We start from the raw sequence: 26,701 nt of genomic DNA, 5'->3' as shown, positions 1-26,701 counted from the left end.
GTGTCCCCTTGTTATCGTCAGCCCAGGGAGAGCTGTGTGGAGGATGGAGACACCAGCCATCAATCTCCCAGAGCACACGGCATCTCTGTTTAATAGCTGATAGAGCGTCTCCAAAGGGCTTTTTTTCTGCTCTTTGTTTAAAATGACATATAATGGGCCTGGACTTATCAGTGTCTCTAAATGCATTTTCTGTGCTCTGTCCCCACTGGGGGATTTAGTCCTTTCTAATGAATATATGCAGGATTGATTTTGAACTTGGTATAATTTAATCCATCAATTTAACATTAAATGAATATGCAAAGGGAGCCTCTTTGTGGATGAAGACCAGAAGGCGACGTTCTCATTCATCCGAAATGGACCTGAGCAATGAAAATCGTCCGCTGCTATTCGTATCTGCCATGGGGTCTGTGACCGGGCCGTCTGGGGCCGGGTGAGTCCTGACGCACCTAAACCAGCCCACAGCCCCTCAGCGACTCCCGGGCACGGCTCACACTCACTCAGAATGGAAGGATGTGGCTGCTTAGGGGCCTGACTGCCACGCTGAGAGCTTTCTGGTCAAGCCACGCTAGCATTGAGCTCTGAACTCAAGCCTGGAGCCCGATGGGGAGCTCGAACCCATTGTGCTGATGCGTCATTGAAAGTTACACGCGTGCCCAGGACTGGACAACAGGGTGAAGTGATGTCCGATTTCTTCGATCCTAATGGTCTGTCAAAGCCTTTGGAGAGCGGATCATTTATAAAGTTCAAGGCCACACGGCAGCGGAAGAGCAGTCCTCCAGGCGCGCACAGACGCCGGGAGCTCGGGAGGTCAGAAAGAGCCGAGTGGTTGAAAACACAGCCCCTGAGCTGAGAGAGCTGCCGAGTCATTGTCGATTGTGCTGAGTGCGGCCGTGATTCCCTGACTCACCTCTCTGTGTGTCGGGGTAGGAACAGGGATTCCCTTTTCGCAGCTGTTGGTTTCTCAGGGGCCGGGTCTCTCCGACGCCTCCCACTCTCTGATTGACAGTCTGTGAGCCCAGCAGCAAGGCCTTTGTTCCAGGGAAACCAGAAGTGTTTCTGGCCCAAGGGATCCCCCACCCAGGCCCTTTTCAGACCCATCGTGCGCACTGCAATGGGTCCGCTCCTGGGTTCTCCACGGGGACTTGAGGGCTTGCTCTAGAAACCAAGCCTCCTCTGGGATCTCAATTATCAATCATGTCCCCACCCTCCCCCATCCAGCGACTGGGCTGGGAACCTGCTGTGATGATCGGAAGGCAGCAGAGCCCACGATGACATGAACCACTATTGTACAGACCTCCAGGACTCTAAACTGACAGGGGCAAGCAGACATAGAGCAGATGGGCCCACAACCTGGGGCAAAAAGGAACATTTCTATTGCAAATCCACACAATTATTGTGTTTGACAACGTTTTTCTTTGCACAAACTCTTCCACTCTACTTCCAAAGAGAATATGAGAGAGACTTAGTGCACACATTCGATTTTCACAACTGGAGACTCAGCCTCAATCAAGGAAGAAGAACTCTGGTGTTCAGGGAGCTCTGCAGCAGCCAAGGCTCATACTCCAGTAACATCTGTGCACTCCCTACAAGGCTAACCATGGAAGTGCCCTAGAGTGTCCAGGTTCATAATCACCCCCTCCTCAAAATGACTTCAGGATGGCTAAATGACCTTCCTAAAGTGCTATGATTTCAACCAGAAAGTCTCATTTCCCACGGGCACTCATGGAACTGAGGCTGCCTCTGGCTTCCCTGTGAAGCCTTGTCCCTGGCCCCACTTTCTCTCCTGCTCTGTCCTGTCACCATCTGTGACTGCTGTGCTCTCTAATCCCGATGGCTGCCTCAGCCTCCAGAAGCCAGGCTGCACCGCCTCCCTTTTGTCAGGGCCCTGCCCATGTGCACAGGCCCTCAGGGTCTGCAGAGCCCAGCTCAGCCCATCCCCAGGGCTCCATGTGCTCACAAAAGTGCAGCCCTCCCAGGTCTTCCCAACGTCTTCCACAACCCTCCTGGCGGTGACTTGGGTTCCTCACAACTCGAAGGACACCAGTTCTGCCTGTGTGTGGCAGGACTCAGCCCAGCACCATGATCTTCCTGGACACCCAGCCAAGAAGCACAGGGTGCAGGTGGCCCAAGCTCTCCCCATCGGGCCGTTGCTTCAAGCCAGGCAGCTGGCTACACTGCCTAGGGAGCCTTCCTGACAGTGTGTTCAGAAACAGCAATGCCAGCCAGCAAGGACTTGGTGTGCGGCCATGAGCACTGGCCTTGTGAGTGCGGGGGCTTGGCACGCTGGCACTGTGCGCATCTGCAAGGTCTGGGTCTGGACAGGCGGGGACGGCGCGGTCTAGGCCTCCTTAGAGCAGCCCCGAAGCCCCAATGCTGTGGCCGAATGAGCTCCCCATGGTCAGGGCACTGCGTCTTTGCCTCCTTAGTGGGGACTGCAGATCTACATGGGGGCCCATGGCATTGCCTGATGCGGTGGCTGCAAAAGCCATATGGACTTGAATGATGAGCACCTGAGCTTCCCCCTCAGCTGAGCTGAGCTGAGTCTTTAGAAAATGAATCCGTGTTGCTTCCCATACAAAATAAGTGAGCCTGAGCTGTGGCCAATGGACACCAATGTGGACACGAAGAAGAAACAATCATATTTATTGTTATAAAGTAGACTTGCCCAGTTTGTGTGGGGTGTGCCTGGGATGTGAAGGGAGCAGAGTGTTCGCATGTCTGGGGTCCCCCGTTCACTCAGCTGTCATGGGAAGAAGCCCCTTCTAACCTCGCTTACTCTGAGGTGAACGCAGGTGGCCTCTACCCATGCCCTGGCTGGAAAAGAGCCATTCCTTGGCCCTGAATGCTGCGGGAGGCCGGGGGAGCCCCATTGCCTTCTCCATTCTCTTCCCAGCAGGTGCCCACCCTCCATCTAGATCCTGGGATTGTGGGCCAATCCAGCCCCAGCCCCGTGAAGGTGCAATGCTTGAAGGTGCAATGCTTGCTGCCAATCCCCACTGCGCAGAGCTGACCAGGTGCAGGGGACGAGGCCTTGCTGGCACAGGTGCCTTCTCCAGGCTGATTTGCACCTCGCTGAGGGCTTCATGAAGAAGTGGGGCCAGGGAAGGAGGGCCCTTTTTCACGGTTCTTCGTGTGTCACTGCCATGTTTCTCTGGCCAGCATGGTGTCCCAGAAGCTCTTCCCCAGGCCCAGCAAGGCCGCCCTCCTTCCTTTGTCTCCAAGCTGCCGGTGATGAGTTAAATGAATGCCCAGCGAGTGTCCAGAATCCCCCCGCCCGTCCCCCGTGTACTCACCGCTCCCTGGGTGGTGACTCTTTTTGGACCCCGTAAGTTCCAGACCCCAGCTGGGGTCACATTGGGCACCTTTCCAGAACATGCCCTGTGTCCCCTCTGTTGCAGATCTGAGTCAGTTCCTTTGTGTGGGGCAGGATAGATGGCCCTGCCCAGGAGAGGTGGCTTCTGCCTGGTGTGTTGGGGCCCACAGAACCCACTGGGATGCCTCTCAAGGCCCCACACTGGGAAGGCAGGGACGGTCCAGCTGTGCACTGCGGCATCTGAAGATGGTGCTTCTGTGTTCGAATGGTCCCAATGTGGACATAAAGAAAGAGTTCCTTTCCTGCCTAAACTTACAAGAGTGACTTTAGTTACAAATCAGCTGTTGGATCAACGTGTACATTTCATATTTCTCCTGTGGGTTTAGTTGCTCAAAGACTTGAAATTTTAATATTGCAGCAATGACTGTGTTGATGCTATAGAAGTCACTGGAATTGTTTTGCACTTTTCACAAACACTTTGCATGGCCTCAGAATTCTTCAGAGTAAACCGGCTTCCTGGTTTCTCAGCTCCAGCTTTGATGAATCCTGAAGCTGTCACCTTGGGAAGTTACGCTGGGCTTCAGGTGTCAGGTGCAGATTGCACAGGTGGGTCCCATCTCATTCCCCCCGAAACACCAAACTGCAGGAAAGAGAGTTTTTATGAAAAGGCAGACCTGCTGTAACGGAGAGGACAAGAGAGTCAATAACAACAGAACAGGACCTTAGAAGCTGGGAAGCAGGAGAAGTGGAGACTTACTTAGCAGAACCAAGAAAGTGAAATTCTAGGTCTGGGTGAGAGAAGCTGAGACAACCCAGTTATGCTGCAGAACCTCTGGGAGGCTCAGAGTCATTAGCTCCAGTGGAAGAAAGTGGCGTGCGGGAACGCCTAAGTACCTGGCGATTTTCTATTTTTTAGGGTAGGTGGTGGGTAGTGAGTGTTTCTTTAACACATAAGTTCCACCATCCTGGCTAACATGGTGAAACCCCGTCTCTACTGAAAAATACAAAAAATCAGTTGGGCGTGGTGGCAGGCGCCTGTAGTCCCAGCTACTCGGGAGGCTGAGGCAGGAGAATGGTGTGAACCCGGGAGGTGGAGCTTGCAGTGAGCCAAGATTGCACCACTGCACTCCAGCCTGGGTGACAGAGTGAGACTCCATCTCAAAAAAAAAAAAAAAAAAAAAAAAAAAACCACATTAAGTTCCACACAAGGAGTTGTGTTGAAGACACTTGCACAGCAAGAAATCCCAACCACCACCCCCCAACATCTGCAAATGTGAAGTGAGCCTCAGTAAGAGCCCCTCATCCGCTGGCCGGGGCAAAGGCCGGTCACTAAACAGGTAAGCTCTCCAGAGAACCAGATCAGCCACGGGTCGGGGGCTTCCTCCGCGGGCGCCTTCCCTGGACACGTATTTACTGAGTGGTGAATGGCATCGTGCAGCCTCACTTGCTTTGTGTTGATTCGGTGGCCAATAAGAAAGATTTTTCTCTAGATCTTTCTAGTGTCTCCCAGGAAGTGACATTTATCAATGGTCAGTACGTTTAATTGATGATTTGGGTTACATATTCAATTTATTTATACCTGCCTTGTCCCATGAACAGTTTCAGTAGGTGTTTTACATATTCCCGATTGATTTAAACGACGCACAGTCATTCCCCTTTGCAGTCTTGCAGTGTGTAACACAGGCTAACCCTGCTCATAATCTTAGCCTGTAATGCTGACTACAGATTGCCATTGCTTAGTCATTGTTAGCAGAACTCATGATGTGGAGAAGGAGCGGGAATCCCTTTCGATGGTGACAGACTGTTTCTCTGATGCTGACGATCTCTCCCCTGATACTGCCAAGAAATTGTCTACAGAGATCACTCAATCTCTCCTCGAAACTGTGGGTTTGCAAAATCACACATTGCTTCACTTTAATAATTTCATAAGTGCAGAGTTGAGCACTAGGCCGTGGAAGACCCTCTGGGGAGTTATGGAATGCAGGTCTTGGACACTGGTTTCTGCCACCGTGCCTTGTGGAACAAGGGACCCCAGAGAGAGCCACAGGGCACTGGCCCTCAATGGGCCCACGTGTGCAAGAGGGAGACAGCCCCAACTGGGGTTAGCCACGTGCTCTGAGAGGCCTGGGGCACAGCCCTCTGTACTTCAGCATCAGTGAGAGATGAAGCCACAGGAGACCTTTTCTGCAGAGGGAGGGGCTGTGTGAGCTCAGAGGTCCAGGCAGCGCCTCCCTCCCACCCTGACTGCCTGTGCCAGCTCCCACCTGGACTGAAGGTGCTGCTTTTCTGCAGGTTCGCTGGCTAAGGACTGACAAGGCAGCTGCACATCCTCTCCTCTGTCCGCGGTGTCGTAGCAAATGGCTCTTCCTTTTTCTCACCGTGCAGTTGGTCTTGAGGTGAAGCTCAGAGCACAGGACACATTGTTTGAAACTGGTGAAGCCGTGTGTTGTACCAGGCAGCGAGAGAAGACATGTGGCCTTATTTCCCATGCGATGAGTTTTCAGAGTGATGTGAAGACGTGCCCTCTTACTGAGCACCACCTCTCAAATGGCCGAGGGCTCCCACATGGTCCACTTGCAATGTGGGAGGTCACCCTAGCAGACGGCAAGGGAGGGGAGCTGGCTGCAAAGGTGGACAGTCAGGCTGGAAGGCCTGAGACCCGCAAGAGACCGCTCTGCTACAGGACAGGGGGCTGGTGTTTCTGGAGACAGTGTGCTAACTCCGAGGGCCCAGGGAGGGCCATGCTCCTGGGAGCCAGCCTCTGCAACCTGGCTTTCTGGGTGCCGTGGGGCGGCGGGGCTGAGCCTGGCCTCTCCACACATGTGGCCAGCTGCCACTCCCCAGGGGTATAGGTGACGTGCAGTCTGCACACAGGGGCCCAGGGGCCTGTTGCCTTCCTGGACACCCCTGCTCCCATCTTGGGGCGGGTCAGCTCAGCCCAGAGCGCCTAGTACCTTCTGAAGTTATTTTCTCCTCTTTACCAGGAAGAAATGTTTGTAGTAAAAGAAACGGTGGCATATAATTTTGGAAAACAAAGGTATTTTGAGGGCTAATGCTTGTAGCTGGGTTTCCCAGATGCGAAGTTTGCACATTTTATTGTCATCCTTCCATGTTTTGTGCATACATGATCGAGAAGTGTGTGTGTGTGTGAGTGTGCATGTGTGGGATGCCAATGTGTACATGGTACAACTGTGTGTGCACAGGTGTGTGTTTTTGCTCTGAGTGTGTGCGGTGTGTGTGTTATGTGTATGTTGTGTGTTGTGTTGTGGAATGCCCATGTGTGTTATGTGGTGTGTGTGCCTTGTGTGCAGGTGGCACGTCTGTGTGTGTTACATGCCTGTGTTGTGTGCCCATATCTATGTGATTGGTCACTGTTGTGTGTGTCGTGTGTGTCTGTGCACTGGGTACTCGCTATGTGTGTCGTGTTTATGTGCATGGCGCGTCTCTCTGTGGAGCTTCGTGGGAATGAAGAATCAGGTTAATCTCCCAGCTCTCAATCAGAAAAGGACAACCAAAATTTGCAGTCGCACAGAGAAGATGAATTTGTTAATGCCTGGCTGGACTTTCCACTCAGGTCTTAACCACCTGGAATGCTGAGGTGCAGCATATGTGATTGATGAAACAGGGACAAGGGTGGTTTCTGCTGAGCACTTCAGGCATGAAATTCAAACTCAGCAAAAGAGCCCCCTTTGCCAGCCCCCTGCTGCTGTTCCAACCCAATTGCTTGTCCCGTTCTCCTTGGAAGATGGCAGCCGCACTTAAGTGGGATATCAGAGTGGCTGCTTTTCATCAGGAAGAGGCAGAGACAGGCTGAGTCAAGTGGAACCACTGCTGTCCCCCACTGTCAGGCGGCCCCTGCCCCCACTTGGAGCCCACCCAGGGGCAGCTTTGTCTAGACAGGGGGGGGCACAAGGACTTGAGCTGAGCAGGGCACTGGGCAGTGGGAGCAGCCCAGTGCACTGTGCTCAGGACTGCCTCGACCCAAAGCTAGGCAAGTAACCGGGCAATCACAGCCCCATCTCCTCCCTGCTAAGCACTGGCAGGACCCACAGGGGAGGAGGAGGGAAGGCACTTCCTGCTGCCTGGACATTCTCCACTCTCAGGAGCAGCACACACCTGGCCACTCCCATGAACAGAAAGTACCCCTGCAATGTTGCCCTCCCACACCATAGGCCACACACCTGGACATTCCACAACATATAACATACACATAACACACACACACACTACACACACTCAGAGCAAAAACACACACATATGCACCCCCAGTGGTACCACATACACATTGGCATCCCACGGTGTCCCATCTGGCCACAATTGTCTCTCCCCTGTTAATGGCTCTCAGGACACTGGACATAGGGTAGCAAAGGGCAGTGACCCATGACAGATGACATGCAAGTGAGCTGAGCCCTGACGCTCTCCAGCTTCCTGCCTGAAGAGAGTCTCTGAGCCATGACACAGGCAGAGGAGCCCAGGCATGGCCCACAGCCTGGCTGAACGCAGGAGACAGAGCCGAGAGTCTGTGGAGGTGAGAGAAAGTGACGTTTGCCCTACAGAGTCCTGCAGAAAAGAGACAGACGTGGGGCGCGAGCTCCTGGAATCCACAGCAGGTCTGGGTGGAGCAGGCCACAGAGTGCTGCTCGGTGCACGAGAGAAAGACTCACAAAATGGGAAGGAGGTTCCAGGAAGGAGTAGAGGTCAATGCCCAGCACTCACACCGGGCCGGCCGCCTCTCCTGCCAGGCAAAGTTGAATACGCATTGGGTAGAGCACACAGGAGAGTGTTGTCTCGGTACTGGAGAATAACTCATCCTTAATTGCTCACCTCTCAGATTCTGCCTAACAAATCTTAAAAGCAAGATCCAAAAGGATCAATCTTGTTTCAAAGAAACTCAACGTTGTCCTTGGACAACCCTCAAGAATATGTATAGAATCGGAGGAGCCAAGATGGCCCAATAGGAACAGCTCCGGTCTACAGCTCCCAGCGTGAGCGACGCAGAAGACGGATGATTTCTGCATTTCCAACTGAGGTACCGGGTTCATCTCACTAGGGAGTGCCAGACAGTGGGCGCAGGTCAGTGGGTGCGTGCACCATGTGTGAGCCAAAGCAGGGCGAGGCATTGCCTCACTTGGGAAGCGCAAGGGGTCAGGGAGTTCCCTTTCCGAGTCAAAGAAAGGGGTGACGGATGGCACCTGGAAAATCGGGTCACTCCCACCTGAATACTGCGCTTTTCCGACGGGCTTAAAAAACGGCGCACCACGAGATTATATCCCGCACCTGGCTCGGAGGGTCCTACGCCCACGGAGTCTCGCTGATTGCTAGCACAGCAGTCTGAGATCAAACTGCAAGGCGGCAGCGAGGCTGGGGGAGGGGCGCCCGCCATTGCCCAGGCTTGATTAGGTAAACAAAGCAGCCTGGAACTGGGTTCCAGCCGGGAAGCTGGAACTGGGTGGAGCCCACCACAGCTCAAGGAGGCCTGCCTGCCTCTGTAGGCTCCACCTCTGGGGGCAGGGCACAGACAAACAAAAAGACAGCAGTAACGTCTGCAGACTTAAATGTCCCTGTCTGACAGCTTTGAAGAGAGCAGTGGTTCTCCCAGCACGCAGCTGGAGATCTGAGAACGGGCAGGCTGCCTCCTCAAGTGGGTCCCTGACCCCTGACCCCTGAGCAGCCTAACTGGGAGGCACCCCCCAGCAGGAGCACACTGACACCTCACACGGCAGGGTATTCCAACAGACCTGCAGCTGAGGGTCCTGTCTGTTAGAAGGAAAACTAACAAACAGAAAGGACATCCACACCAAAAACCCATCTGTACATCACCATCATCAAAGACCAAAAGTAGATAAAACAACAAAGATGGGGAAAAAACAGAACAGAAAAACTGGAAACTCTAAAAAGCAGAGCGCCTCTCCTCCTCCAAAGGAACGCAGCTCCTCACCAGCAACGGAACAAACCTGGATGGAGAATGACTTTGACGAGCTGAGAGAAGAAAGCTTCAGACGATCAAATTACTCTGAGCTATGGGAGGACATTCAAACCAAAGGCAAAGAAGTTGAAAACTTTGAAAAAAATTTAGAAGAATGTATAACTAGAATAACCAATACAGAGAAGTGCTTAAAGGAGCTGATGGAGCTGAAAACCAAGGCTCGAGAACTACGTGAAGAATGCAGAAGCCTCAGGAGCTGATGCGATCAACTGGAAGAAAGGGTATCAGCAATGGAAGATGAAATGAATGAAATGAAGCGAGAAGGGAAGTTTAGAGAAAAAAGAATAAAAAGAAATGAGCAAAGCCTCCAAGAAATATGGGACTATGTGAAAAGACCAAATCTACGTCTGATTGGGGTACCTGAAAGTGATGGGGAGAATGGAACCAAGCTGGAAAACACTCTGCAGGATATTATCCAGGAGAACTTCCCCAATCTAGCAAGGCAGGCCAACGTTCAGATTCAGGAAATACAGAGAACGCCACAAAGATACTCCTCGAGAAGAGCAACTCCGAGACACGTAATTGTCAGATTCACCAAAGCTGAAATGAAGGAAAAAATGTGAAGGGCAGCCAGAGAGAAAGGTCGGGTTACCCTCAAAGGGAAGCCCATCAGACTAACAGTGGATCTCTCGGCAGAAACCCTACAAGCCAGAAGAGAGTGGGGGCCAATATTCAACATTCTTAAAGAAAAGAATTTTCAACCCAGAATTTCACATCCAGCCAAACTAAGCTTCATAAGTGAAGGAGAAATAAAATACTTTACAGACAAGCAAATGCTGAGAGATTTTGTCACCACCAGGCCTGCCCTAAAAGAGCTCCTGAAGGAAGCGCTAAACATGGAAAGGAACAACCGGTACCAGCCACTGCAAAATCATGCCAAAATGTAAAGACCATCGAGACTAGGAAGAAACTGCATCAACTAACGAGCAAAATAACCAGCTAACATCATAATGACAGGATCAAATTCACACATAACAATATTAACTTTAAATGTAAATGGACTAAATGCTCCAATTAAAAGACACAGACTGGCAAATTGGATAAAGAGTCAAGACCCATCAGTGTGCTGTATTCAGGAAACCCATCTCACATGCAGAGACACACATAGGCTCAAAATAAAAGGATGGAGGAAGATCTACCAAGCAAATGGAAAACAAAAAAAGGCAGGGGTTGCAATCCTAGTCTCTGATAAAACAGACTTTAAACCAACAAAGATCAAAAGAGACAAAGAAGGCCATTACATAATGGTAAAGGGATCAATTCAACAAGAAGAGCTAACTATCCTAAATATATATGCACCCAATACAGGAGCACCAAGATTCATAAAGCAAGTCCTGAGCGACCTACAAAGAGACTTAGACTCCCACACATTAATAATGGGAGACTTCAGCACCCCACTGTCAACATTAGACAGATCAATGAGACAGAAAGTCAACAAGGATACCCAGGAATTGAACTCAGCTCTGCACCAAGCAGACCTAATAGACATCTACAGAACTCTCCACCCCAAATCAACAGAATATACATTTTTTTCAGCACCACACCACACCTATTCCAAAATTGACCACATAATTGGAAGTAAAGCTCTCCTCAGCAAATGTAAAAGAACGGAAATTATAACAAACTATCTCTCAGACCACAGTGCAATCAAACTAGAACTCAGGATTAAGAATCTCACTCAAAACCGCTCAACTACATGGAAACTGAACAACCTGCTCCTGAATGACTACTGGGTACATAACGAAATGAAGGCAGAAATAAAGATGTTCTCTGAAACCAACGAGAACAAAGACACAACATACCAGAATCTCTGGGACACATTCAAAGCAGTGTGTAGAGGGAAATTTATAGCACTAAATGCCCACAAGAGTAAGCAGGAAAGATTCAGAATTGACACCCTAACATCACAATTAAAAGAACTAGAAAAGCAAGAGCAAACACATTCAAAAGCTAGCAGAAGGCAAGAAATAACTAAAATCAGAGCAGAACTGAAGGAAATAGAGACACAAAAAACCCTTCAAAAAATTAATGAATCCAGGAGCTGGTTTTTTGAAAGGATCAACAAAATTGATAGACTGCTAGCAAGACTAATAAAGAAAAAAAGAGAGAAGAATCAAATAGACGCAATAAAAAATGATAAGGGGGATATCACCACTGATCCCACAGAAATACAAACTACCATCAGAGAATACTATAAACACCTCTACGCAAATAAACTAGAAAATCTAGAAGAAATGGATAAATTCCTCAACACATACACTCTCCCAAGACTAAACCAGGAAGAAATTGAATCTCTGAATAGACCAATAACAGGATCTGAAATTGTGGCAATAATCAATAGCTTACCAACCAAAAAGAGTCCAGGACCAGATGGATTCACAGCCGAATTCTACCAGAGGTACAAGGAGGAACTGGTACCATTCCTTCTGAAACTATTCCAATCAATAGAAAAAGAGGGAATCCTCCCTAACTCATTTTATGAGGCCAGCATCATTCTGATACCAAAGCCAGGCAGAGACACAACAAAAAAAGAGAATTTTAGACCAATATCCTTGATGAACATTGATGCAAAAATCCTCAATAAAATACTGGCAAAACGAATCCAGCAGCACATCAAAAAGCTTATCCACCATGATCAAGTGGGCTTCATCCCTGGGATGCAAGGCTGGTTCAATATACACAAATCAATAAATGTAATCCAGCACATAAACAGAGCCAAAGACAAAAACCACATGATTATCTCAATAGATGCAGAAAAAGCCTTTGACAAAATTCAACAACCCTTCATGCTAAAAACTCTCAATAAATTAGGTATTGATGGGACGTATTTCAAAATAATAAGAGCTATCTATGACAAACCCACAGCCAATATCATACTGAATGGGCAAAAACTGGAAGCATTCCCTTTGAAAACTGGCACAAGACAGGGATGCCCTCTCTCACCACTCCTATTCAACATAGTGTTGGAAGTTCTGGCCAGGGCAATTAGGCAGGAGACGGAAATGAAGGGTATTCAGTTAGGAAAAGAGGAAGTCAAATTGTCCCTGTTTGCAGACGACATGATTGTATATCTAGAAAACCCCATTTTCTCAGCCCAAAATCTCCTTAAGCTGATAAGCAACTTCAGCAGTCTCAGGATACAAAATCAATGTACAAAAATCACAAGCATTCTTACACACCAACAACAGACAAACAGAGAGCCAAATCATGAGTGAACTCCCATTCACAATTGCTTCAAAGAGAATAAAATACCCAGGAATCCAACTTACAAGGGATGTGAAGGACCTCTTCAAGGAGAACTACAAACCACTGCTCAAGGAAATAAAAGAGGATACAAACAAATGGAAGAACATTCCATGCTCATGGGTAGGAAGAATCAATATCATGAAAATGGCCATACTGCCCAAGGTAATTTACAGATTCAATGCCATCCCCATCAAGCTACCAATGCCTTTCTTCACAGAATTGGAAAAAACTACTTTAAAGTTCATATGGAACCAAAAAAGAGCCCGCATCACCAAGTCAATCCTAAGCCAAAAGAACAAAGCTGGAGGCATCATGCTACCTGACTTCAAACTATACTACAAGGCTACAGTAACCAAAACAGCATGGTACTGGTACCAAAACAGAGATATAGATCAATGGAACAGAACAGAGCCCTCAGAAATAACACCGCATATCTACAACTATCTGATCTTTGACAAACCTGAGAAAAACAAGCAATGGGGAAAGGATTCCCTATTTAATAAATAGTGCTGGGAAAACTGGCTAGCCATATGTAGAAAGCTGAAACTGGATCCCTTCCTTACACCTTATACAAAAATCAATTCAAGATGGATTAAAGACTTAAATGTTAGACCTAAAACCATAAAAACCCTAGAAGAAAACCTAGGCAATACCATTCAGGACATAGGCATGGGCAAGGACTTCATGTCTAAAACACCAAAAGCAATGGCAACAAAAGCCAAAATTGACAAATGGGATCTAATTAAACTCAAGAGCTTCTGCACAGCAAAAGAAACTACCATCAGAGTGAACAGGCAACCTACAAAATGGGAGAAAATTTTCGCAACCTACTCATCTGACAAAGGGCTAATATCCAGAATCTACAATGAACTCAAACAAATTTACAAGAAAAAAACAAACAACCCCATCCAAAAGTGGGCAAAGGACATGAACAGACACTTCTCAAAGGAAGACATTTATGCAGCCAAAAAACACATGAAAAAATGCTCATCATCACTGGCCATCAGAGAAATGCAAATCAAAACCACAATGAGATACCATCTCACACCAGTTAGAATGGCAATCATTAAAAAGTCAGGAAACAACAGGTGCTGGAGAGGATGTGGAGAAATAGGAACACTTTTACACTGTTGGTGGGACTGTAAACTAGTTCAACCATTGTGGAAGTCAGTGTGGCGACTCCTCAGGGATCTAGAACTAGAAATACCATTTGACCCAGCCATCCCATTACTGGGTATATACCCAAAGGACTATAAATCATGCTGCTATAAAGACACATGCACACGTATGTTTATTGCGGCATTATTCACAATAGCAAAGACTTGGAACCAACTGAAATGTCCAACAATGATAGACTGGATTAAGAAAATGTGGCACATATACACCCTGGAATGCTATGCAGCCATAAAAAATGATGAGTTCATGTCCTTTGTAGGGACATGGATGAAATTGGAAATCATCATTCTCAGTAAACTATCACAAAAACAAAAAACCAAACACCACATATTCTCACTCATAGGTGGGAATTGAACAATGAGAACACATGGACACAGGAAGGGGAACATCACACTCTGGGGACTGTTGTGGGGTGGGGGGAGGCGGGAGGGATAGCATTAGGAGATATACCTAATGCTAGATGACGAGTTAGTGGGTGCAGCGCACCAGCATGGCACATGTATACATATGTAACTAACCTGCACAATGTGCACATGTACCCTAAAACTTAAAGTATAATTTTAAAAAAATAAGAATATGTATAGAAGTACAAAAATATCCATCACCCAGCAAAGTATGATTCTCAATATTTGGCATCCTGTTATAGACTGAATTGAATCATTCCGCAAAATTCACTTGTTGAAGTTGTTTTATTAATATGGTTAATTACATTGCTGTTTTTTTTTTTTGACAGGGTCTCACTCTGTTGCCCAGGCTGGAGTGCAGTGGTGTGATCTCGGCTCACTACAGCCTCTGGGTTCAAGCGATTCTCCTGCCTCAGCCTCCTGAGTAGCTGGGATTACAGGTGCCTGCCACCATGCCTGGCTAATTTTTTTTTTTGAGACAATATTTTACTGTTGTCACCCAGGCTGGAGTGCAATGGCATAGTCTTGGCTCACTGCAACCTCCGCCTCCCGGGTTCAAGTGATTCTCCTGTCTCAGCCTCCCTAGTAGCTGGGATTACAGGTGCCCACCATCACGCCCCACTAATTTTTGTAATTTTAGTAGAGACAGGGTTTCACCATGTTGGACAGACTGGTCTCGAACTCGTGACCTCAGGTGATCCACCTGCCTCGGTTTCCCAAAGTGAGCCACCGTGCCTGGCCCCTTGCTGGGGTTTTAATGTTAAGTCAGTGTTGTAATATGGGCATGAACCTAGTCATGATGTATTATCCTTGTTGTACACAACTGGATAGAATTTGCTAGAATTTTGTTCAGAAGTTGTACATCCATATTAATGAGAGTTTTTTATTTTTATTTTTTTTCTGTACTTTTAAGACTGTGTGGTTTTGGTATTGGGGTAATACTTTAAAAATGAATTGGGAAAAAAATTCTGTCTTCAATTTTATGAAAGAGTTTGTGTAGAAATTGTAGAAAGTAAACACTTTCCCCCTCAAAATTTAAGAATAAATCATAAGTGTTAGAAATAATAGTTTCTTTTTAAAACTAACTTCTTTCAAGCCTCCTTGCTTTGTGCTAATAACTCTTTGTTAAGCCCTATCCTATGTAGCTGTTAGACATGCACATAGGCACATAGTACATTCTATGTCCTTGTACCTTAACCAAGATATTTGTGTTGGACGTGCTCATAGGCATGTCCCAACTCACAGCCTATGCCCCTTCCTTATTTAGAAATGTTATAACATTTATACCTATTTTTAAAAAGTATTTAATTATTAGCCAATCGAGTTTTAGTTTAAATTATGAGGTCTAGCTCCAGTCAACAGAGACAGGACACAGCAATAAAGACCTCAATTAGGAATAAATATTCTAATGTCTCCTTATTCTATATGTACCCTTGCCATTATTCCATCTGCAAAGGGCACTCTTACTGCAAAAAATAAAAGTTACCTCACTAAAAAAACTTTTTGTCTAAATGCTAATTTTTCCTTGCAGCACTGAAGAACAAACATTTTGCATTTCTAACAGAAATAGTATAATTTCTTCCCTAAATGTTTGGTAGGATTCACCAGTGAAGCCACTATAGAAAACAGTGTGGCAGTTTATTTAAAAGTTGATGGCCAGGCACGGTGGCTCATGCCTGTAATCCCAGCACTTTGGGAGGCTGAAGAAGGTGGATCACCTGAGGTCAGGAGTTCGAGACCGGCCTGGCCAATATAGTAAAACCTCATCTCTACTAAAAATACAAAAATTAGCCAGGTGTGGTGGCAGGTGTCTGTAGTCCCAGCTACATGGGAGGCTGAGGCAGGAGAATTGCTTGAGCCCAGGAGGCGGAGGTTGCAGTAAGCTGAGATAGCACCATTGTATTCCAGCCTGGGCAACAGAGGAAGACTCTGTCTCAAAAAAAAAGAAAAAAGAAAAAAAAGAAAGAAAAAAAAAGTTGACCACACTCCTAACATGTATTCCAGCCTTCCCCTCCTAGGTATTTACTCAAGAGAAATGAAAGCTTATGTTTTCTCACTAAGACTTTTCCACTTAAATGTTTATAGGAACTTTATTTGTAGTATCCCCAAATGGTAAACCAACCAAATGTTCATCATTAAGTGAATGCATAAACAAACAGAGGATATGTTCATTATCCTGATTGTAATAATGGTTTCATGGTCGTATATATATGCCAAAATGTGTCAAATAATACACTTAAATATTTGCAATTTATCATGTGTCAATTATACCTTAGGAAAGGTGCTACAATATGAAACACTATAATAAAAAAATTATTTTAATAGGCAAAAATCTGAAAATGACCATGTATGTTGCAAACAGAATAATTACAAATGCTTCTGTAAATGTAAAAATATAACAGTAGAAAGAAAACTTTGATAGGCTGGGCATGGTGGCTCATGTCTGTAATCTCAGCACTTTAGAAGGCCAAGGTTGGCTGATCATTTGAGGTCAGGAGTTTGAGACCAGCCTGAGAAACATGGTGAAGCCCCATCTCTACTAAAAATACAAAAGTTAGCTGGGCATGGTGGCAGGTGCCTATAATCTCAGCTACTCAGGAGGCCAAGGCAGGAGAATTACATGAACCTAGGATGCAGAGGTTGCAGTGAGCCAAGATTGTGCCACTGCACTGCAGCCTGGGTGACAGAGCAAGACTCCATCTAAAAAAAAAACAAAAAACAAAACACAACTTGATAAATGAGTTAAATAGAAGAGATGACACAGAAAAAGAGAGAATAAGTGGACTAGAAGATAATGCTGAAAAATTACTCAGAACACAACATAAAGTCAGACATTTCAAAAATGTCATATAGAGTTGGAAAGATATTACAGATGGGGTTAGAAGTTCTAATATGTTATTGGAGTTCACAAAGGAACTAGTTCAGAGAACGAAGAAAAGTAACTATGTAGAGAGTTAATAGCTGAGAATTATCTAAAATTTATAAAAAACATGGATGCTTAGATTCAGAAACACAAATTCAAACAAGATACATAAAAAGGAATCTGCACCTAAATGCAATATAGTGAAATTTAAGGATAAATAGAAGATCTGAAAAGTATCTGGAGAAAAGATAAAGAACTCATTAAAGATTGATAATGGATTAACAGAATAAAGTCATTTGATTAAAGAAATTAAAGAACTACTGCAATTAGACTGACAGCTGACTTCTCCATCCTCAATATGGAAACAAGGAGTCAACGGAATTACATCTTTGCAGTGCCGACACTAAGTAATGTAAACCTTTATTCATATACCCAGAAAAACTATCTTTCAAGAAGTTTTCAGTTTCATATTAAAGAAGAAAACAATTCAGACAAATGTAAACAATGAGACAAAGGCCAAAATTATCTTCTTTGAAGTGGTTTTCTCACCCTCTAAAAATATCACCATTGCTATACTCTTCAACTTACCAGTGCTATTAGAAATATGTTTTTTCTTCCTAGCACAATCTATCCCAGAGTCTTTATCATGTTAAACTCAACAATGCGTCTCACTTGCATCACATGTGAATAAAAAATAATGAGAGACAGTTATTTCATCCTGTGTTCTTCCTGAATTCTCTACTTTACTACTTCTATTCCTTAGGGTAAAAAAAAATTCAGAGAACATTTAGGGTAAAAATGGGAACTCCCTTAATCCCCCCAAATGTGCTAGACAGACCAACATTGTTTTTCATTTCTGCATCCACTCTCCTTTCTTTCAAGTTCAGAGCAAGAATTGCCACCATGTATTTAAGAGTGGTTCCTCCTTTCTTCTGGGCACTTTACTGCTTATGTCCCGCATGTCTAGTCTCTAAGTTCAGAAGCTCAGCCTCCCTTGCTGGAAAGACTTTGATGTCCTTGTCTTCTGGGTCAAGCCTATGCATTGTTCACGACTACATGGAAGGGTCCTTTCGCTATTAGGCTGTGGGAACAATACCTCTCACCCTGGACAGGTCTTTCAACTGCAGACCCAGCACCCCTGTACAGACTTGGACCATGACTGATATGGTCTTTTTCCCATGGATGTTTTCACTTGTCCAACTCCCTCCATTCAGCTGAGACTTCTTTTGAGCAAGAACTGCTTGTTTTCCTCAGCACCTTTGGTGCCTCATGTAACACCTGACACTGATGAGCTGCCATATAGATGTCAGAGAAATGTGGAATTAATGAAATTTTTTTCTATGATTACATCTAAACTTCTGGACCGATGTGTGATGAAGCAGCAGGAGCAGGATGTGGCAGGATACGGAAGGACCAGGAGATGCTGTCAAAGGAGGACAAGACGCTGGGGTGTTTGGGCTGGAGAATGCCTAGGTGGCCAGCAAGTGATGCTCAGATCAGGGGAGGCCACTGCAGCTGGAGCATCTGTGCAGGCTCTTGGTAGGAATCTTGTGTGGAGCCCTTTGCTTATCCAATGGTGGAATAGATTGCCTCCAGGTCTCTATTGAACATGAGAGTCAGGATCCGCGGGAGTGCCTGGGAGGCCACTGTCTCTCTCTCTCCAGTTCATCCTCCTTTTGATAAATCAATCTTCATAAATACTTCCAGCATTAGTTTACTCCATTGCTCACAACCCTCCAAACATGCTGCATTGCCTTTTAAATCAAACCCCCATTTTATAAAAGCCCTCCATGAGAGTCAAACTTGTTCCTGTGATTCCCCTGGTCCCCATGTGCCAAGGCCATTCTGAGCATGGCCAGCAGCTTCCGTCAGCCCCTGCCTCCTCCACTTGCTGTGAGCCTTCTCTTGGGAGTCATCAGGGATTTCCAAGTTAACATATCCAAATCGAATACATGACCTTCGGGTTGTTGGGTTGGGAGAAGGCTTGAATTTGCCCCCACAGACAGTGGATGTGTCACAAAGTGGCAAATTTTCCACCTCTGGAAGCGTCCAAGTAGAGAACAGACTACCATCTCCCGCGAATGCTTGAGAAAGCTGGTGGGGGCATTTCACCTCCCAGAGGCTCCTCCCAACGCCAAGCTTCTAAATTCCTGTGAGTTTCAACAATCTGCTGGCATAGATCAATCAGTCAAGTTAAATCAACCAATCATCTCTTTCGTGTGTACTGGCATATTATCGCTTCCACCTCGGCTGCCCAAATAAGACCCCGAGGCATCTTCACCACGGCCCCTTCCTCCTGCCTGTCTGCACGGTGCCTGGCTCCCCATGAGCCCCATGCTGTCTGAGGGAGGGCAGTGCTCACTCATCTTTATGCACCTGCTAGCCACCTTGGAGCAAGCACAGTGCAGACCCTCAATACAGGCTCAGGACCTGTGGGAGGTGGGGAGGTCTTCGGGGAGATACAAGGAAAGAAGCATGTCGCGGGGGCCAGCAGACTTTAACTTTGCCAGGCGGGGGTAGCTGCTTCTGGCACTTCCTTTGCCATCACTTCTGTCAGGGACAGGCTTTTGGAGACAATTATATGAAACCGTATTTCCTTCTGTATTACTTTCCTGCCATTCCTCATAAGCTATATTTTAATTTTAAACAGCAATTTACAGGGTAATTCATTTACAACAACACAATCCATTGTGATCACAATGCCATACATTTATGTTTTAAGTAATTTTTAATGCTTGTAGCAGCTGGGTCTCTGAAAATAACTAACATTTTTCACCTTGTGCAGTGAGGGGAAGAAAAATTCTCTGCTCTTTAATTATAGAACCACCAAAGACAACATGCAGTGAGTAGGGCAGTTATAATTGCAAAATAAGAAACGGTTTGCTTGAGAACATAGCAGATCCTTCCGTGTCAACATGTAACTGCCAGGGAGAGCAGGTAAAGCCTGGAGCAGAACTGTGCCCACTCCAGGCTCACAAGCCACTGTAATTTTAAGTCAAATTGATTAACATAAGAAGCATTATTAGGAAGATGGAATTATAGAAAGAGTGGAAATAGTTCCCTCTAACCAAAAAGAGCTGTATTCAAAGGGCAAGAGATTGGGGTTTATTTCTGTTTGTCGTTATTAGAAATGCACACACAGCCCATGCCACAGCCTTGCATGGGTGTGCAGCTGCGGCTGCCACTATATTCCAAAGGGCAGTACCCTCAGAGGATCACCTGTGCCCTTGCCTACCTGTGCGGCTGCCACTATGTCTCAAAGGGCAGTACTCTCCGAGGATCACCTGTGCCCTTGCCTACCTGTGCGGCTGCCACTATGTCTCAAAGGGCAGTACCCTCCGAGGATCACCTGTGCCCTTGCCTACCTGTGCACAACATTAACCATTTTTTCTCTCTTTTTTGAGACAGGGTCTTGCTATGTTGCTCAGGCTGCAGTGCATTGGTGCAATCGTGGCTCACTGCAGCCTCAATACCCTGAGCTCAAGACAGCCTCCTGCCTCAGCCTCCCAAGTAGCTGAGACTACAGGTGTGTACCACCACATCCAGCAGACTTTTTTATCTTTATATTTTTAATTTTAAAGGAATCTATTTGCAGAATACTTACTGGCTAATTTGCAATTTTTTTGTAGAGATGAGGTCTCACTATGTTTCCCAGTCTAGCAGGGAACTCCTAGGCTCAAGTAATCCTCCCACCTTGGCCTCCTGAAGTGCTGGGATTATAGGTGTGAGTCCTATACTTAGCTGCCATTTTCTTTTTCTTTTTTTTTTGAGAGTAAAAACTGATTTTTAGTTGTGCTTGATTCAGTTCTCGATAACATGAAAGATCATATCATAATAGAAAATTTCAGATTTCTAATATCCATTTTTATGGTTCCATTTAAATTGAATATTGGTAGTTTTATTATTGAAACTTTATATCATGCTTAATCAACTTTTATTCTAACTCTTTTGACACTAATTTTTATCAACTTTTATGTCCTGGTTTTGTAATTCTTTACTTATTTGCTGTTTTTAAATGACTTATATTGGATGAGCCTTTCTAACTTTAACCTTTTAGAACCTTTATAACTTTAACCTAATTGGCATCTCTTGTATTAAGTTTGTTTATTGGTTTAGGCAGAAACTGCCTTTTATTTTATTTTTATTTTATTTATTATTATTATACTTTAAGTTTTAGGGTACATGTGCACAATGTGCAGGTTAGTTACCTATGTATACATGTGCCATGTTGGTGTGCTGCACCCACTAACTCGTCATCTAGCATTAGGTATATCTCCCAATGCTCTCCCTCCCCCCACCATTTCTTTTTGAATTAAGATGTTCTGGGAGTGATTAAGCCACCTGTGCTCATATGTAAATAAATCCCTCATCACTCACCTAGCATCAGAAGTGCGAGGCAGGACCACACGTGCCACGCAGGCACTGGCCTTCAACAGTCACGCCAACGTCCTCCGCCACAGACACCTCAAATCCATATCTTCATTTCTTCATGTTGTGCTGACATGCCACATGGAGGGAAGTCCATGTTGGTCTCGTTACCACCTAATGGGATGAGTGTGTCATCTCAAAAGAGCAGGCCCTTCCCGGGTCCCGTGGGGCTCAGCCCTGGACAGACGTGCAGCTCAGATCCCCCAGACAGGGTGCCATGGCTCCCCTCATCTCTGCCTTTTCCCCTCCCATTTTAATTTACCCCCTAGAGAATTATGTTAAGATAAAGTGACATACGCCTGTGTTCCTTGCCCCCTCCCAATGGCACACTGCGCTAGGCCCATCAGAACTAGAGGAAGGAAACAGAATGTTTGGGAAACTCGTGCTGGTGACCGGAGGAGTTCTGTCCAGCCTCGCCTTCCCTCTCCTTCCCTCCCTCCCTTCCTCCCGCTCTCCCTCCCTGCCTCTGTCTCTTCCTCTGTCTCTCTCTCCCTCCTCCTTTCTCTATTCCTCACTCCCTCTCTCTCCTCTCTCTTCTCCTCCCTTCCTCTCTCCCTTTCCCCTCCTCTCCCTCTCCCTCTTTCTCCTTCCCTCCTTCTCTCTCCCTGTCTCCCCCTCTCCTTCCCTCCCTCCTTCGTTCCACCCCTCTTCCCGTCTCTCCCTCCCACACCCCCTCTGGGTGGCGTCAGGTTGGAATCACACAGCTCACCTGGTTTGCCTGCTGGGCACCAGGCTGGCAGGCATAGTGTGGTTCTCCCATGGTGACCAGGCCCAGCGCGTCTCTTTACTGCGTGAAAGGGCTTCCTCTATCCAGAGATTTATAGACCCCGCCTGACACTGCAGAAATGTAATACGAGCCACCTGTGCATGGTTTGTGAGAAGAAACAGGTGAAATTAATTTTAATGATGTATCCTTTTTAACTCATAATCTCCAAAATATGATCACTCAACATGTACTAATATGCAGTTGTTACTGAGCTATTTCACATTCTTCTTCTTATTTTATTGATTTATTTTTTGTACAGTCTTTGGAACCTTAGCACCCTTAGTTCAAATGGCCACATTTGGCAGGCTCGGGAGCCATGGGGCTGGTGGGGCCGCAGTAGGCAGCTGTAGACCCTGGAGGAGAGTGAGCCTAAGCCAGGCCCAAGCCAGTTCAATGCCTGCTTGATTAAGTAACTCACCCATAGCTAATTCCAAATGTGGCAGAGAGGCCACCAGAGTGTGGCTTGGGTGTGAACCACAGTAACCCCACCAATGAGCTTGTGTGAGGAGCTTCTTTGCAGAAGTGGTGAGGACGGGGCCCGTCCAGGTCTGTCGGTGGCCCTGCTCCTCGGCCATGCCCGCCCTGCACCACTGGGTCTGTCCAGGCCCTGCTCCTCGGCCATGCCCGCCCTGCACCACTGGGTCTGCCCAGGCCCTGCTCCTCGGCCATGCCCACCCTGTACCACTGGGTCTGTCCAGGCCCTGCTCCTCAGCAATGCCCGCCCTGCACCACTGGGTCTGCCCCAGCCGCGCTCCTCGGCCATGCCAACCCTGCACCACTGGGTCTGTCTAGGCCCTGCTCCTCGGCCATGCCTGCCCTGCACCACTAGGTCTGTCCAGGCCCTGCTCCTCGGCCATGCCTGCCCTGCACCACTGGCCGTCTCGCGACTGCACCAGTGTCACTCCAACATGAAAGCCGTGGGCAGACAATTATGCACAGGCCACCTTTATCCTTAGGCCCCTCTGAGGGGTGTGGATTGAGTCAGGACTGAAAAAGGTGCATGTGATGCAGGCTCACTGTTGCCAGGCCCAGGGAGGACTCCTGCGGCATGGAGGAAGCACACAGTGTCACTGGGCCACCCGCTAGAAGCAGGAGCAGGCAGCTCTGCCCATGGCATCCCGGCAGCAGGGTGAGCAACACCTGAGCCCAGTGAGAGAATAAACTCACAACAAGCTGCGTGATGCGGGTTTACTACTCACAGACGGGCGGCAAGGATCAAAAGAAGCCTCAAACTCATCATGAGCCGGTCCCCCAAGGCCTGAGAAAGCTGTCTGGGGCGCAGAGTCCCCACTGTGTATGCCCCATTTGCACCACAGCCGAGGGACCTTGGAAGGCAGCCCACCGGGTTCTACACTTCAGGGGCGGCGCTCAGAGGGACCTCCTGCTGCCGGGGAGGGAGGAGCAAAGTCTGCGTGGTCCCCGGTCTGCGTGGTCCCCGGTCTGTATGGTTCCCGGCAGCTCCTCCCTGATCTGCTTACCTAACAGACCTCGGACGGCCTCAGGATCCCGGGACACAGGCGCAGGCTTCCGCGTGCTCGCCGGCTGTGTTGTTAAACATCTTCATGCACCAGCCCTCCCAGCAGGCCCGGGCTGGCAGAGCAGCGGAGGAGTGCTCGGGTTCAGACCGAGTCAGGGTCAGCCTGCTGGTCCTCAAAGCCGTTCCGGGTTAGTTCAGGTTGATTTTCCTCTCTGATGGCAAGGCCAACTCTAAAGTTGAGAGGGACAGGGGCGGTGACGAGGCTCGGGCTGTGCTGGGAGGTTCCTCTGTATCTTGAGACGCTGCATTTCCCCGCCTGCTGCAGCTCCTCCCAGAGCCGCCAGCAAGAAACCGAGAGCTGAGCTGGCCAAGGCCATCAGGGCCGTCCACTGTGGGTGGGAGACGCAGCCTTGCCACATGGAAGATAAAGGAGGCAGAGCAGGCTCTCTCCCCTCCCCTCCCCTCCCCTCCCCTCCTCTCCCTTCCTCTCCTCTCCTCTCCTGGTATACCCCGGCTTCCCCCTTGCCCTCAGCCCTGCGTCCCGGGCATGACTTCCATCTCCAACAGAACACAAGGTCGGAAGCCCTTCCCCCAATTTGAGGTTAATGGCACTTTGGTGTTTAGGCTCCTTCTGGCTTTGGCCCAAGCTTGGCAGGTGGCCCTCCCGCCTTGCTCTTCTTGGGGCCTGACAGGCTCACCGGCATTGCAGCTCCGTCAGGGACAGAGCCCACCATCTCCAGAAAGCCAGCCCCTACCTGAGAGCTGCAGCCCAGCAGCACGCGAGGACCCTGCATTTCTTTCCCGCGGTTGAGGGTGAGGGAGTGTTCAAGGAGGAAGGCCCACCTTGCCCCCTAGAGCCCTGCCTTCCTCTACACGCCCACGCGAATTCCTAGGTGTACGGGTTTGTTTGGATGGTGGAGAGAGACAGGGCCCGTCAGGAGGCACTCTTGGGGAATCATGCAGCCATACAACTTTAGAGCTGGCCTTGGCTGGGAGAGGAAAATCAATCTGAACTCACCCGGAGTGGTTCCGAGGACCAGCGCGCTGACCCTGACTCTGTTCGTGCCTGAGCGCTCCTCCGCTGTTCTGCCAGCCGCGGCGTGTGGGGAGGGCCGGAACCTGAGGACCTGCATGAAGACATTTAAGAACACAGCTACGGTGCATACAAAAGCCTGCGCCTGTGTCCCAGGGCTCTGGAGGCCTTACAATGCCTGTGACCTGTGTCAGACTGACGGCTTCATCCAACAGAGCAGGGGAGCACGAGAGGAGGGAACCTGTGTGCAAACACTGCATTCCTGGGGCGCACGGTCTCAGGGCCGGCTGCACACACCACGCTCAGAACTACTCATTGTCATGGGCTCACTGTGTCTCCCAAATGCATATGTTGACGTCCTAACTCCCAGCGCCCCCAAGGTGGCTGCATTTCTACATAGAAACTTTTAAAGAGATGATTAAGGTAAAATGAGGTCATTGGGGTGGCCCCGATTTGCTAGGTCTGGTGTCTTAATAAGGAGACAAGGACACAGACATGCACAGAGGGACGGCCCTGTGAGGACACAGGGAGAGGACACCATCTGCAAGCCCAGAAGAGAGGCCTCGGAAGGAACCGGCCTGGCCACCCCTTGACCTTGGACACCAGCCTCCAGCACGCTGAGGATGAGCTACTGTCATTTCAGCTGCCTTGGTTTCGGTGCTTCTCCAGGGCAGCCCTGCTGACTCATTCTCACAGCTAGTTCTGGGGTTGGCAGATCCTGCGGATACCTGTGGACACAGGCATGTGTTCAGGCTTGAGCTGGGTGGGGTGAGGGGTGAGCAGCCATAGAAGGAAAAGGCAATCCTCTGGACACACAAACTGTGTTTTCTCTCAAACCCAAACACTCCTACAAGAAGTACAGTCGGTATTAGGATAAAGGCCTCACCACATCCCCCCCGGTTTTCCTCACAGCAAGCTCGAGATGTGGGAACCGCTGCACCCTCCACATCAGGGAACAGACTGAGGGAGGAGGTGACTGTCATCCTGGGGCCTCACGTGACGCAGGGCTGGGGCTGAGCCTCCCGTTCTGGGGACCTGGACCCAGGGCCTCTCTTGGGGTCTAAAACTTTTGAGGCAAAGGAGATGCAGAGATGCCCATGCCCAGACCCAACAGGCCACAGAGGACTGACTGGCGCTCAGAATTTGATCTCAGAGATCCCGGTGACTTTGGACCTGAGGTTGCGTGAGATCCCCTCCCCTGTGCCAGGTCTCACTGGTGCAGTCATCGTTTAACTTCTGGGATCTTTACAGTATCAGGAAATAACTACGGAAGATAGTCTGAATTGTTGGGCAGCAGAAAACCACCAAAGTTAAGTTAAAAACAAAGAAGAAAATCACTCTCAGAAATGCATTGTGAACTCTCCACCATACCCAGTACCGTCTAACATTTTGGCCTGGATGGTTGATGTTGGTGATTTACAGTCCAAGCACCCATCAGCTGCCAAGGGAGCCCTACAGGGGACTGCAGTCCCCACGGCCTGATTAGAAAGCAGGGAAACCGCGGGCCCCACGCGGGGGCTTGGGAACAACCCATGACGGAGCCCCTCCTCCGCGGTCGTCTCTCAGGCCTAGGCCTGCTGGGCCTGGACTGTTCCCTCTGCTCTGCTTCTCCAAGTCTCCCGCCTCACACCTGCCTCGGCGGGTGCACAGGTGGTCTCAGAGCTGACGTCTGACCACACCTCTCCCGGGGGCGTTTCTGTCCCTGCTCACAGGTGCATGAGGATTGGACTCCACCTCCCATCTTGATTTCGAGTGAAGTGAAGGCTGAGCCAAGAGCTTGCTTTCAGCTTTAGTATTTCCGCAATGAAAAGACAAGAGAAAGCTCTGTGCTCTCCCAGGGCGTCCGCTGGGTGGGAGCCTGTGGCTCCAGCTGCTCAAAGACGAGCCTTCAACTTGAAAGTTCTGCAGCCTGGAAATTCGGAGTATGTTCCCTCTGGAAAATTTCCACTCACCACATTTTCCTTCCATTTCTTTTGTCTCCATATAGCAGTCCAGGAAACTGGAGAAAA

General features: G+C 48.2%; 1 long non-coding RNA gene across 1 annotated transcript; it reads right to left on the bottom strand.

The window, feature by feature from the left end:
- Window positions 1-251: 251 nt before the first annotated feature.
- Window positions 252-26,701, bottom strand: LOC129528104 (uncharacterized). The gene is made up of 4 exons (XR_008673316.2): window positions 23,661-26,701; window positions 22,126-22,277; window positions 21,366-21,530; window positions 252-3,953 (listed from the first exon to the last, which is right to left on the bottom strand). It is a non-coding gene; the product is annotated as an uncharacterized lncRNA (long non-coding RNA).

This window comes from Gorilla gorilla, chromosome 19 (assembly GCF_029281585.2).
Source record: "Gorilla gorilla gorilla isolate KB3781 chromosome 19, NHGRI_mGorGor1-v2.1_pri, whole genome shotgun sequence".
In the NCBI taxonomy this organism is placed as follows: domain Eukaryota; kingdom Metazoa; phylum Chordata; class Mammalia; order Primates; family Hominidae; genus Gorilla; species Gorilla gorilla.
Note: the sequence above shows the minus strand (reverse complement) of the source record. Positions and strands in the feature narration are given on the sequence as shown.